The sequence below is a fragment of the Oncorhynchus keta genome, chromosome 35 (assembly GCF_023373465.1).
Source record: "Oncorhynchus keta strain PuntledgeMale-10-30-2019 chromosome 35, Oket_V2, whole genome shotgun sequence".
Classification (NCBI taxonomy): domain Eukaryota; kingdom Metazoa; phylum Chordata; class Actinopteri; order Salmoniformes; family Salmonidae; genus Oncorhynchus; species Oncorhynchus keta.
The window spans coordinates 648,494-659,934 of record NC_068455.1 but is presented as its reverse complement, the minus strand read 5'-3'; the positions used below and the strand labels follow the sequence as shown (position 1 = coordinate 659,934).

The 11,441-nt window shown below is 42.8% G+C and overlaps 1 protein-coding gene across 1 annotated transcript in view; it reads left to right on the top strand.

Annotated features, from left to right (window-relative positions):
• The first annotated feature begins 438 nt into the window (after window positions 1–438).
• The window catches only part of fgfr3 (fibroblast growth factor receptor 3), a 275,420-nt gene continuing 264,417 nt past the window's right edge, over window positions 439–11,441 (top strand). The window contains 1 exon segment of the mRNA XM_052495875.1: window positions 439–1,090. The gene's annotated coding sequence lies outside the window, so the exon portion shown is untranslated.

Here is an 11,441-nt window from a genome sequence, read left to right as displayed (position 1 = left end):
TGAAATATAAGGATGTTATTTAACCTATTTTGTAATAGATAGAAGATATTGTATCTAAAACGATAAATCTCAGAGTCTACATTATTCTATATTTCTTAGTTTCAGTGTTGTAGTCGATAAGACACGAGGTTGGTGGCACCTTTTTGGGGAGAACGGGCTCATGGTAATGAGTGAAGTAGAATAGGTGGAATGGTTTCAAATACATCAAACACATCGTTTCCAGGTGTTTGATGCCGTTCCGTTTGCGCTGTTCCGGCCATTATTATAAACAATCCTTCCCTCAGCAGCCTCCTGTGCTGTAAAAGCACCCAGTGTGTGTCGAGTGAGTGTAGATTATCTGCCTGGACAGACAATCCAATAACGACCATTGATTGTATTCTAGAAGAGATGGTGGGAGGCGCCTTCCTCCTCGTCTCCAACTCTTCCCACAGAACATTCCCGACTTGCTGATCTGCTGAAAGCCTCGAGCGTACTGGCAGGCGACACCAGAAGCTCTTTTGCACATCGCCACAGAGAGAAAGACATCTCGAAGCAGAGGCTGCTTTTATCTCCCGCGTCAGTCAGTCAGTAGGATCAGGTACACTGCGCAGCGCCGCGTGGGACTCGAGCTGTACTTCACCAACAACCAGACAGCAGTTCCAGTCCAGAGTCTGGAGGCAGCAGACATTAACACTGTGGAGCAGAGCGGAACGAGCTGATCCTTCTCTCCCGCTCCCGACCTGGTCCTTACGGAACTGACCAGAGAGAGAGAGATGACAGATGATTAAATAATGTGGATTATATAGTCACTCACTGGATACAACAGCTGAACACGACGCGGTTGCAAAAGGATTTAGACTTGAAGACTGAAGAGATCGTGGGGGATATCTCTCTGCCCGGGTGGAAGAGGCGCTCAGGCAGGCTGCTTGTTGGGATTTGATTTTAGAACTGTATAATATTACAACTACAACACTTCTAGGCGGATGTACATATATAGAGTGTTTTTGGAGCAGTTTTGAGGAACAGTTTTGTTTATTTTTATGGTGATAATTAACTCTTACAAAGGATCGCTGTCAAAACGGAATCACACAGAAAGGATTACAATCCTTGGGTAAGACCGATTGCATATGATTTGATTACTATTATTATTATTGTTATAATTCTATTGTTGTTACGATATAAGAGAGAAAGTTGGGTGAATATTGGAGCCGACTTAATGCGAGCAGCACTTCCTTGATTATAGCCTTCGAGAGTTAGACAGACAGGTTGGTTGACTAAAAACCAGTTGGACTGTTGTTACCGTCGGCATCCATAACATAATTTAAACCGGGTATGTGAGCGTATAGAGAGCTGAGCGTCTCAGGATGAGCTTCCTGCTATCAGAGCTCTTTTGTTCCCGGTCCCCCGTGGCCCGGCCCCAGGACAGGTGCTGCAGAGAGCGGGTCTGTCTGTCAGTGTCCACCGCTGGACGCACAGGTGCGCTATGGGGACCACGATAAGCTGCCGTGCTGTAGGCTGAAAGGCCGTACATGGTCAATCTGATGTCAGCAGTGGCCGTGCACCATTTACTGCGATACGGCCTCTGCAGAAGTCACGCCATGTATACTTCTCCCTTTGCTGAGCAGAGCTGTTGTGAAGGAAGTTGTCAAGGAAGTGAATTGGTGTTTATGCAGGACCTCCCGCCCTACTTACCTTCAACCAATGATGCAGAGCTATAAGGAGTTCTGCAGAACCCTTAGCATTGTTATACAATTTGGGAGGCGCGGGGTAAAGCGGTACTAAACTCAATTTGGCCTCTGCATGCCTCCAGAGGCTCCGCGATAGCGTCACACCCTCCATAAGGATTCACCAAGCACGAACTTGATCAAGCATAAATGTACTGTGTTGGAACCCTCGGAGACCCACCCACGCTTCTATCTGATAGTTATAGTTGACTGTTACAGAACTGAACAGGCTGCTACAGACCGTGGTTTTTATTTATATATTTATATATTCAACTTTTATTTAACTAGGCAAGTCAGTTAAGAACAAATTCCTATTTACAATGACGGCCTACCCCTGATAACAAAAGTGATCTATTGCCGTTTGGATTTGGTTCATCATGATCAATAGGCCAAATACAGTCATATTTTGTCAAGGTTGGGAAACAATGTTTTTGTTATAAATAGCCTGAGTAAATATTCAGTTAATTACGGTTGTGTACATCTACACTCTAAAATGAGTATTTTAGTATGTATAAAGTAAAATAATTGCAACCTCTGTTCTCTGGTGAATGTGACGTTTCACACAGGGCAAAACGAGCCCTTCCTTCACCCGCCTGCTCTACAATGCTGCTTCACCTACCTCACTGTACCATGCTACTAAGCTACTGTCTTCAGCCGTGTTCATCTCCCATCTTCACAGATATTAGGTTGCTGTAGGCCATGGTGTACAGCACATCATCCTCTACATGAGACCCCTCTCCCCAGTCAGTCTGAGAGCTGTAGTGGATATTTGGGCTACAGCTTCCAAATGGAACAATTAGGGAAAGGAAATGTGGGATACCTGGTCAGTTGTAGAACTAAATGCATTCAACTGAAATGTGTCTTCCGCATTTAACCTGAATCAGAGAAGTGCGGGTATATATTCGGCTGCATAACCGAATAGTCTCCTACTCCTAGGCCTTTTTATTCATTCATTGGACTAAATGTAATACCATTGTTAATTTTACAAGCCTAATGTTTGTGGGCCTATCTTTTTAGTGAGAGCCAACGACTAATTAATAATGAAATCAAAGAAAGTTGCTTAGGGAATGTGATTTTGGGAAAGAGGTCATCTTAATGGGAGATTGTACCATTAATTATGAGACAAGTCTTGTAGGAAAACCCTCAAACGGATCACTAATACCTTTGACCTTACACAGCTAGTTAAAGGGCCAACCAGGGTGACTTGTTGCTCTAAAACACAGATTGATTTGGTGTTCAGTAATAAACCAGAGAGAGTGAGTACATCATTCAATATGGTTACTGGGGTATCTGATCATAATCTGACACTTATAGCCAGAAAGCTGTCTAAGAGCAGGTTTAACCACTCTACTGTTAGAAAGCCGGATCAACTCAGAATACCTAAGAGTGAATTAAACTATTTTGAAAACACAATTAAGGGAATTAACTGGAATGATCTCTTGTCCTATACAGATGTGGAAGCTGATAGTCAGGTTTTTCTATCCACAATCCAGACTACAATAAATGGCTTCCTAAAGAAAATCAAATCCAAACCTGGCCAGAAGAGCACTCTTCCTTGGCTAAATGGAGAAATCTGGAAATTGATGAAAGAACGAGATTATGCTCTAAAAATAGCCCTAAAATCCAAATTAGAGCATGACAGACGTAGGTTTATCATGTTGAGAAATAAGGTGATGAAAGAAATCAGACAGGCCAAGGCAAACTTTTTTATTAACATAATTGGTGAAGCAAAGGGAAATTCTAAACTGATCTGGGAGAATCTAAAAACGTTAACAGGGAAAGACCATAGTAACACTGCAAAAAGACTAGAAATCATGGTGAATAACAATCTAACACAGGATGCAGTTGAAATAGCAACAGCCTTCAATTCCTACTTTATTGACTCTGTCAGGGTACTGACATAGAACCCCTCCACTGGTTTCTTGGGCTCAGTGCTAGTGAATGACACTCAACCTGTCTTCATCATAAGGGAGGTTTCTGAGTCATAGGTGAACAAGGTGATTAGCTTACTAAAGAACTCTAAAGCCAATGATGTGTTTGTGGCTGGACTCTACCTTTCTTAAAAACTACAAAGAGTCACTCATTGGCCTCATTACTAAGGACACCAACACATCTATTGGTCTGGGGGTGTTTCCAAGGGTCTGGAAGTCGGCCATAATAACGTCCATCTTTAAATCAGGCGACCCTGCTGACGTGAGTAACTACAGGCACATTAGTATACTAACTGTGGTGTCAAAGGTTGCTGAAAAGTGTGTAGCAGAGGAACTGATTGCCCACCTCAACAACAGCCCCTCCACATTACACTCCATGCAGTTTGGCTTCAGAGCGAAACACTCCACAGAAACGGCCAACTGCTTTCTTCTGGAAAATGTGAAGTCCAAGATGGACAAAGGGGGCGTTGTTGGGGCTGTGTTTCTGGACCTAAGGAAGGCTTTTGATACTGTTAACCATGAGATTCTCAGCACAAAATTGTCCAAGTTCAACTTTTCCCCCGATGCCTTGAGATGGATGAAATCATACCTTGAAGGCAGAACTCTGTGTGTCAGAGTGAGCAATGAGCTGTCGCCCACTGTTAGCTATGATGTGGGCATGCCCCAAGGGTCAATACTGGGGCCCCTCCTGTTCAGCCTGTACATTAATGATCTGCCTTCTGTCTGTACTGGGTCTGAAGTTCAAATTTATGCAGATGATACAGTGATATATGTGCATGCAAAGAGCAAATAACAAGCTGCACAAGAACTCACTACTGTAATGGTCCAGGTTACAAAGTGGCTCAGTGACTCGTGTTTGCATCTCAATGTGAAAAAAACTGTTTGCATGCTCTTTACAAAGGGGGCAAAAGATTCTACTGAACCAGATGTCTATGTGTCAGGGGAGAAGCTCCAGGTGGTATCTCATTTTATTACTGACCTGTTTATTATTACTGACCTGTTGGCTCGTCCAGCCTGTTTATTATTACTGACCTGTTGGCTCGTCCAGCCTGTTTATTATTACTGACCTGTTGGCTCGTCCAGCCTGTTTATTATTACTGACCTGTTGGCTCGTCCAGCCTGTTTATTATTACTGACCTGTTGGCTCGTCCAGCCTGTTTATTAATACTGACCTGTTGGCTCATCCAGCCTGTTTATTATTACTGACCTGTTGGCTCATCCAGCCTGTTTATTATTACTGACCTGTTGGCTCGTCCAGCCTGTTTATTATTACTGACCTGTTCTCTCATCCAGTCTGTTTATTATTACTGACCTGTTGGCTCGTCCAGCCTGTTTATTATTACTGACCTGTTGGCTCGTCTAGCCTATTTATTATTACTGACCTGTAGGCTCATCCAGCCTGTTTATTATTACTGACCTGTTGGCTCATCCAGCCTGTTTATTATTACTGACCTGTTGGCTCATCCAGCCTGTTTATTATTACTGACCTGGTTGCTCATCCAGCCTGTTTATTATTACTGACCTGTTGGCTCATCCAGCCTGTTTATTATTACTGACCTGTTGGCACATCCAGCCTGTTTATTATTACTGACCTGTAGGCTCATCCAGCCTGTTTATTATTACTGACCTGTTGGCACATCCAGCCTGTTTATTATTACTGACCTGTTGGCTCATCCAGCCTGTTTATTATTACTGACCTGTTGGCTCGTCCAGCCTGTTTATTATTACTGACTTGTTTATTATTACTGACCTGGTGGCTCATCCAGCCTGTTTATTATTACTGACCTGTTGGCTCATCCAGCCTGTTTGATATTACTGACCTGTTGGCTCCTCCAGCCTGTTTATTATTACTGACCTGTTGGCTCGTCCAGCCTGTTTATTATTACTGACCTGTTGGCTCATCCAGCCTGTTTATTATTACTGACCTGTTGTCTCGTCCAGCCTGTTTATTATTACTGACCTGTTGGCTCATCCAGCCTGTTTATTATTACTGATCTGTTGGCTCGTCCAGCCTGTTTATTATTACTGATCTGTTTATTATTACTGACCTGGTGGCTCATCCAGCCTGTTTATTATTACTGACCTGTAGGCTCATCCAGCCTGTTTATTATTACTGACCTGTTAGCTCATCCAGCCTGTTTATTATTACTAACCTGTTGGCTCTTCTAGCCTATTTATTATTACTGACCTGTAGGCTCATCCAGCCTGTTTATTATTACTGACCTGTAGGCTCATCCAGCCTGTTTATTATTACTGACCTGTTGGCTCATCCAGCCTGTTTATTATTACTGACCTGTTGGCTCGTCCAGCCTGTTTATTATTACTGACCTGTTCTCTCATCCAGTCTGTTTATTATTACTGACCTGTTGGCTCGTCCAGCCTGTTTAGTATTACTGACCTGTTGGCTCGTCTAGCCTATTTATTATTACTGACCTGTAGGCTCATCCAGCCTGTTTATCATTACTGACCTGTTGGCTCATCCAGCCTGTTTATTATTACTGACCTGTTGGCTCATCCAGCCTGTTTATTATTACTGACCTGTTAGCTCATCCAGCCTGTTTATTATTACTAACCTGTTGGCTCTTCTAGCCTATTTATTATTACTGACCTGTAGGCTCATCCAGCCTGTTTATTATTACTGACCTGTTGGCTCATCCAGCCTGTTTATTATTACTGACCTGTTGCCTCATCCAGCCTGTTTATTATTACTGACCTGTAGGCTCATCCAGCCTGTTTATAATTACTGACCTGTTGGCTCATCCAGCTTGTTTATTATTACTGACCTGTTGGCTCGTCCAGCCTGTTTATTATTACTGACCTGTTTATTATTACTGACCTGTTGGCTCATCCAGCCTGTTTATTATTACTGACCTGTTGGCTCATCCAGCCTGTGTATTATTACTGACCTGTTGGCTCATCCAGCCTGTTTATTATTACTGACCTGTTGGCTCGTCCAGCCTGTTTATTATTACTGACCTGTTGGCTCGTCCAGCCTGTTTATTATTACTGACCTGTTGGCTCATCCAGCCTGTTTATTATTACTGACCTGTTGGCTCATCCAGCCTGTTTATTATTACTGACCTGTTGGCTCGTCCAGCCTGTTTATTATTACTGACCTGTTCTCTCATCCAGTCTGTTTATTATTACTGACCTGTTGGCTCGTCCAGCCTGTTTATTATTACTGACCTGTTGGCTCGTCTAGCCTATTTATTATTACTGACCTGTAGGCTCATCCAGCCTGTTTATTATTACTGACCTGTTGGCTCATCCAGCCTGTTTATTATTACTGACCTGTTGGCTCATCCAGCCTGTTTATTATTACTGACCTGTTTGCTCATCCAGCCTGTTTATTATTACTGACCTGTTGGCTCATCCAGCCTGTTTATTATTACTGACCTGTTGGCACATCCAGCCTGTTTATTATTACTGACCTGTAGGCTCATCCAGCCTGTTTATTATTACTGACCTGTTGGCACATCCAGCCTGTTTATTATTACTGACCTGTTGGCTCATCCAGCCTGTTTATTATTACTGACCTGTTGGCTCGTCCAGCCTGTTTATTATTACTGACTTGTTTATTATTACTGACCTGGTGGCTCATCCAGCCTGTTTATTATTACTGACCTGTTGGCTCATCCAGCCTGTTTGATATTACTGACCTGTTGGCTCCTCCAGCCTGTTTATTATTACTGACCTGTTGGCCTGTCCAGCCTGTTTATTATTACTGACCTGTTGGCTCATCCAGCCTGTTTATTATTACTGACCTGTTGTCTCGTCCAGCCTGTTTATTATTACTGACCTGTTGGCTCATCCAGCCTGTTTATTATTACTGACCTGTTGGCTCATCCAGCCTGTTTATTATTACTGACCTGTTTATTATTACTGACCTGGTGGCTCATCCAGCCTGTTTATTATTACTGACCTGTTGGCTCATCCAGCCTGTTTATTATTACTGACCTGTTGGCTCGTCCAGCCTGTTTATTATTACTGACCTGTTGGCTCATCCAGCCTGTTTATTATTACTGACCTGTTGGCTCGTCCAGCCTGTTTATTATTACTGACCTGTAGGCTCGTCCAGCCTGTTTATTATTACTGACCTGTTGGCTCGTCCAGCCTGTTTATTATTACTGACCTGTTCTCTCATCCAGTCTGTTTATTATTACTGACCTGTTGGCACATCCAGCCTGTTTATTATTACTGACCTGTTGGCTCATCCAGCCTGTTTATTATTACTGACCTGTTGGCACATCCAGCCTGTTTATTATTACTGACCTGTTGGCTCATCCAGCCTGTTTATTATTACTGACCTGTTGGCTCATCCAGCCTGTTTATTATTACTGACCTGTTGGCTCATCCAGCCTGTTTATTATTACTGACCTGTTGGCTCATCCAGCCTGTTTATTATTACTGACCTGTTGGCTCATCCAGCCTGTTTATTATTACTGATCTGGTTGCTCATCCAGCCTGTTTATTATTACTGACCTGTTGGCTCATCCAGCCTGTTTATTATTACTGACCTGTTAGCTCATCCAGCCTGTTTATTATTACTAACCTGTTGGCTCTTCTAGCCTATTTATTATTACTGACCTGTAGGCTCATCCAGCCTGTTTATTATTACTGACCTGTTGGCTCATCCAGCCTGTTTATTATTACTGACCTGTTGCCTCATCCAGCCTGTTTATTATTACTGACCTGTAGGCTCATCCAGCCTGTTTATTATTACTGACCTGTTGGCACATCCAGCCTGTTTATTATTACTGACCTGTTGGCTCATCCAGCTTGTTTATTATTACTGACCTGTTGGCTCGTCCAGCCTGTTTATTATTACTGACCTGTTTATTATTACTGACCTGGTGGCTCATCCAGCCTGTTTGATATTACTGACCTGTTGGCTCCTCCAGCCTGTTTATTATTACTGACCTGTTGGCTCGTCCAGCCTGTTTATTATTACTGACCTGTTTATTATTACTGACCTGGTGGGTCATCCAGCCTGTTTATTATTACTGACCTGTTGGCTCATCCAGCCTGTTTGATATTACTGACCTGTTGGCTCCTCCAGCCTGTTTATTATTACTGACCTGTTGGCTCGTCCAGCCTGTTTATTATTACTGACCTGGTTGCTCATCCAGCCTGTTTATTATTACTGACCTGTTGGCTCATCCAGCCTGTTTGATATTACTGACCTGTTGGCTCCTCCAGCCTGTTTATTATTACTGACCTGTTGGCTCATCCAGCCTGTTTATTATTACTGACCTGTTGGCTCGTCCAGCCTGTTTATTATTACTGACCTGTAAGCTCGTCCAGCCTGTTTATTATTACTGACCTGTTGGCTCGTCCAGCCTGTTTATTATTACTGACCTGTTGGCTCGTCCAGCCTGTTTATTATTACTGACCTGTTCTCTCATCCAGTCTGTTCATTATTACTGACCTGTTGGCTCGTCCAGCCTGTTTATTATTACTGACCTGTTGGCTCGTCCAGCCTGTTTAGTATTACTGACCTGTTGGCTCGTCCAGCCTGTTTATTATTACTGACCTGTTGGCTCGTCTAGCCTATTTATTATTACTGACCTGTAGGCTCATCCAGCCTGTTTATTATTACTGACCTGTTGGCTCATCCAGCCTGTTTATTATTACTGACCTGTTGGCACATCCAGCCTGTTTATTATTACTGACCTGTTGGCTCATCCAGCCTGTTTATTATTACTGACCTGTTGGCTCATCCAGCCTGTTTATTATTACTGACCTGTTGGCACATCCAGCCTGTTTATTATTACTGACCTGTAGGCTCATCCAGCCTGTTTATTATTACTGACCTGTTGGCACATCCAGCCTGTTTATTATTACTGACCTGTTGGCTCATCCAGCCTGTTTATTATTACTGACCTGATGGCTCGTCCAGCCTGTTTATTATTACTGACCTGTTTATTATTACTGACCTGGTGGCTCATCCAGCCTGTTTATTATTACTGACCTGTTGGCTCATCCAGCCTGTTTGATATTACTGACCTGTTGGCTCGTCCAGCCTGTTTATTATTACTGACCTGTTGGCTCGTCCAGCCTGTTTATTATTACTGACCTGTTGGCTCATCCAGCCTGTTTATTATTACTGACCTGTTGTCTCGTCCAGCCTGTTTATTATTACTGACCTGTTGGCTCATCCAGCCTGTTTATTATTACTGACCTGTTGGCTCATCCAGCCTGTTTATTATTACTGATCTGTTTATTATTACTGACCTGGTGGCTCATCCAGCCTGTTTATTATTACTGACCTGTAGGCTCATCCAGCCTGTTTATTATTACTGACCTGTTGGCTCATCCAGCCTGTTTATTATTACTGACCTGTTGGCTCATCCAGCCTGTTTATTATTACTGACCTGTTGGCTCGTCCAGCCTGTTTATTATTACTGACCTGTTGGCTCGTCCAGCCTGTTTATTATTACTGACCTGTTGGCTCATCCAGCCTGTTTATTATTACTGACCTGTTGGCTCGTCCAGCCTGTTTATTATTACTGACCTGTTCTCTCATCCAGTCTGTTTATTATTACTGACCTGTTGGCTCGTCCAGCCTGTTTATTATTACTGACCTGTTGGCTCGTCCAGCCTATTTATTATTACTGACCTGTAGGCTCATCCAGCCTGTTTATCATTACTGACCTGTTGGCTCATCCAGCCTGTTTATTATTACTGACCTGTTGGCTCATCCAGCCTGTTTATTATTACTGACCTGTTAGCTCATCCAGCCTGTTTATTATTACTAACCTGTTGGCTCTTCTAGCCTATTTATTATTACTGACCTGTAGGCTCATCCAGCCTGTTTATTATTACTGACCTGTTGGCTCATCCAGCCTGTTTATTATTACTGACCTGTTGCCTCATCCAGCCTGTTTATTATTACTGACCTGTAGGCTCATCCAGCCTGTTTATTATTACTGACCTGTTGGCTCATCCAGCTTGTTTATTATTACTGACCTGTTGGCTCGTCCAGCCTGTTTATTATTACTGACCTGTTTATTATTACTGACCTGTTGGCTCATCCAGCCTGTTTATTATTACTGACCTGTTGGCTCATCCAGCCTGTGTATTATTACTGACCTGTTGGCTCATCCAGCCTGTTTATTATTACTGACCTGTTAGCTCATCCAGCCTGTTTATTATTACTAACCTGTTGGCTCTTCTAGCCTATTTATTATTACTGACCTGTAGGCTCATCCAGCCTGTTTATTATTACTGACCTGTTGGCTCATCCAGCCTGTTTATTATTACTGACCTGTTGCCTCATCCAGCCTGTTTATTATTACTGACCTGTAGGCTCATCCAGCCTGTTTATTATTACTGACCTGTTGGCTCATCGAGCCTGTTTATTATGACTGACCTGTTTATTATTACTGACCTGTTGGCTCATCCAGCCTGTTTATTATTACTGACCTGTTGGCTCATCCAGCCTGTTTATTATTACTGACCTGTTGGCTCATCCAGCCTGTTTATTATTACTGACCTGGTTGCTCATCCAGCCTGTTTATTATTACTGACCTGTTGGCTCATCCAGCCTGTTTATTATTACTGACCTGTTGGCTCATCCAGCCTGTTTATTATTACTGACCTGGTTGCTCATCCAGCCTGTTTATTATTACTGACCTGTTGGCTCATCCAGCCTCTTTATTATTACTGACATGTTTATTATTACTGACCTGGTGGCTCATCCAGTCTGTTTATTATTACTGACCTGTTGGCTCATCCAGCCTGTTTGTTGGCTCATTATTACCAGCCTGTTTCATTGTTTATTATTACTGACCTGTTTATTATTACT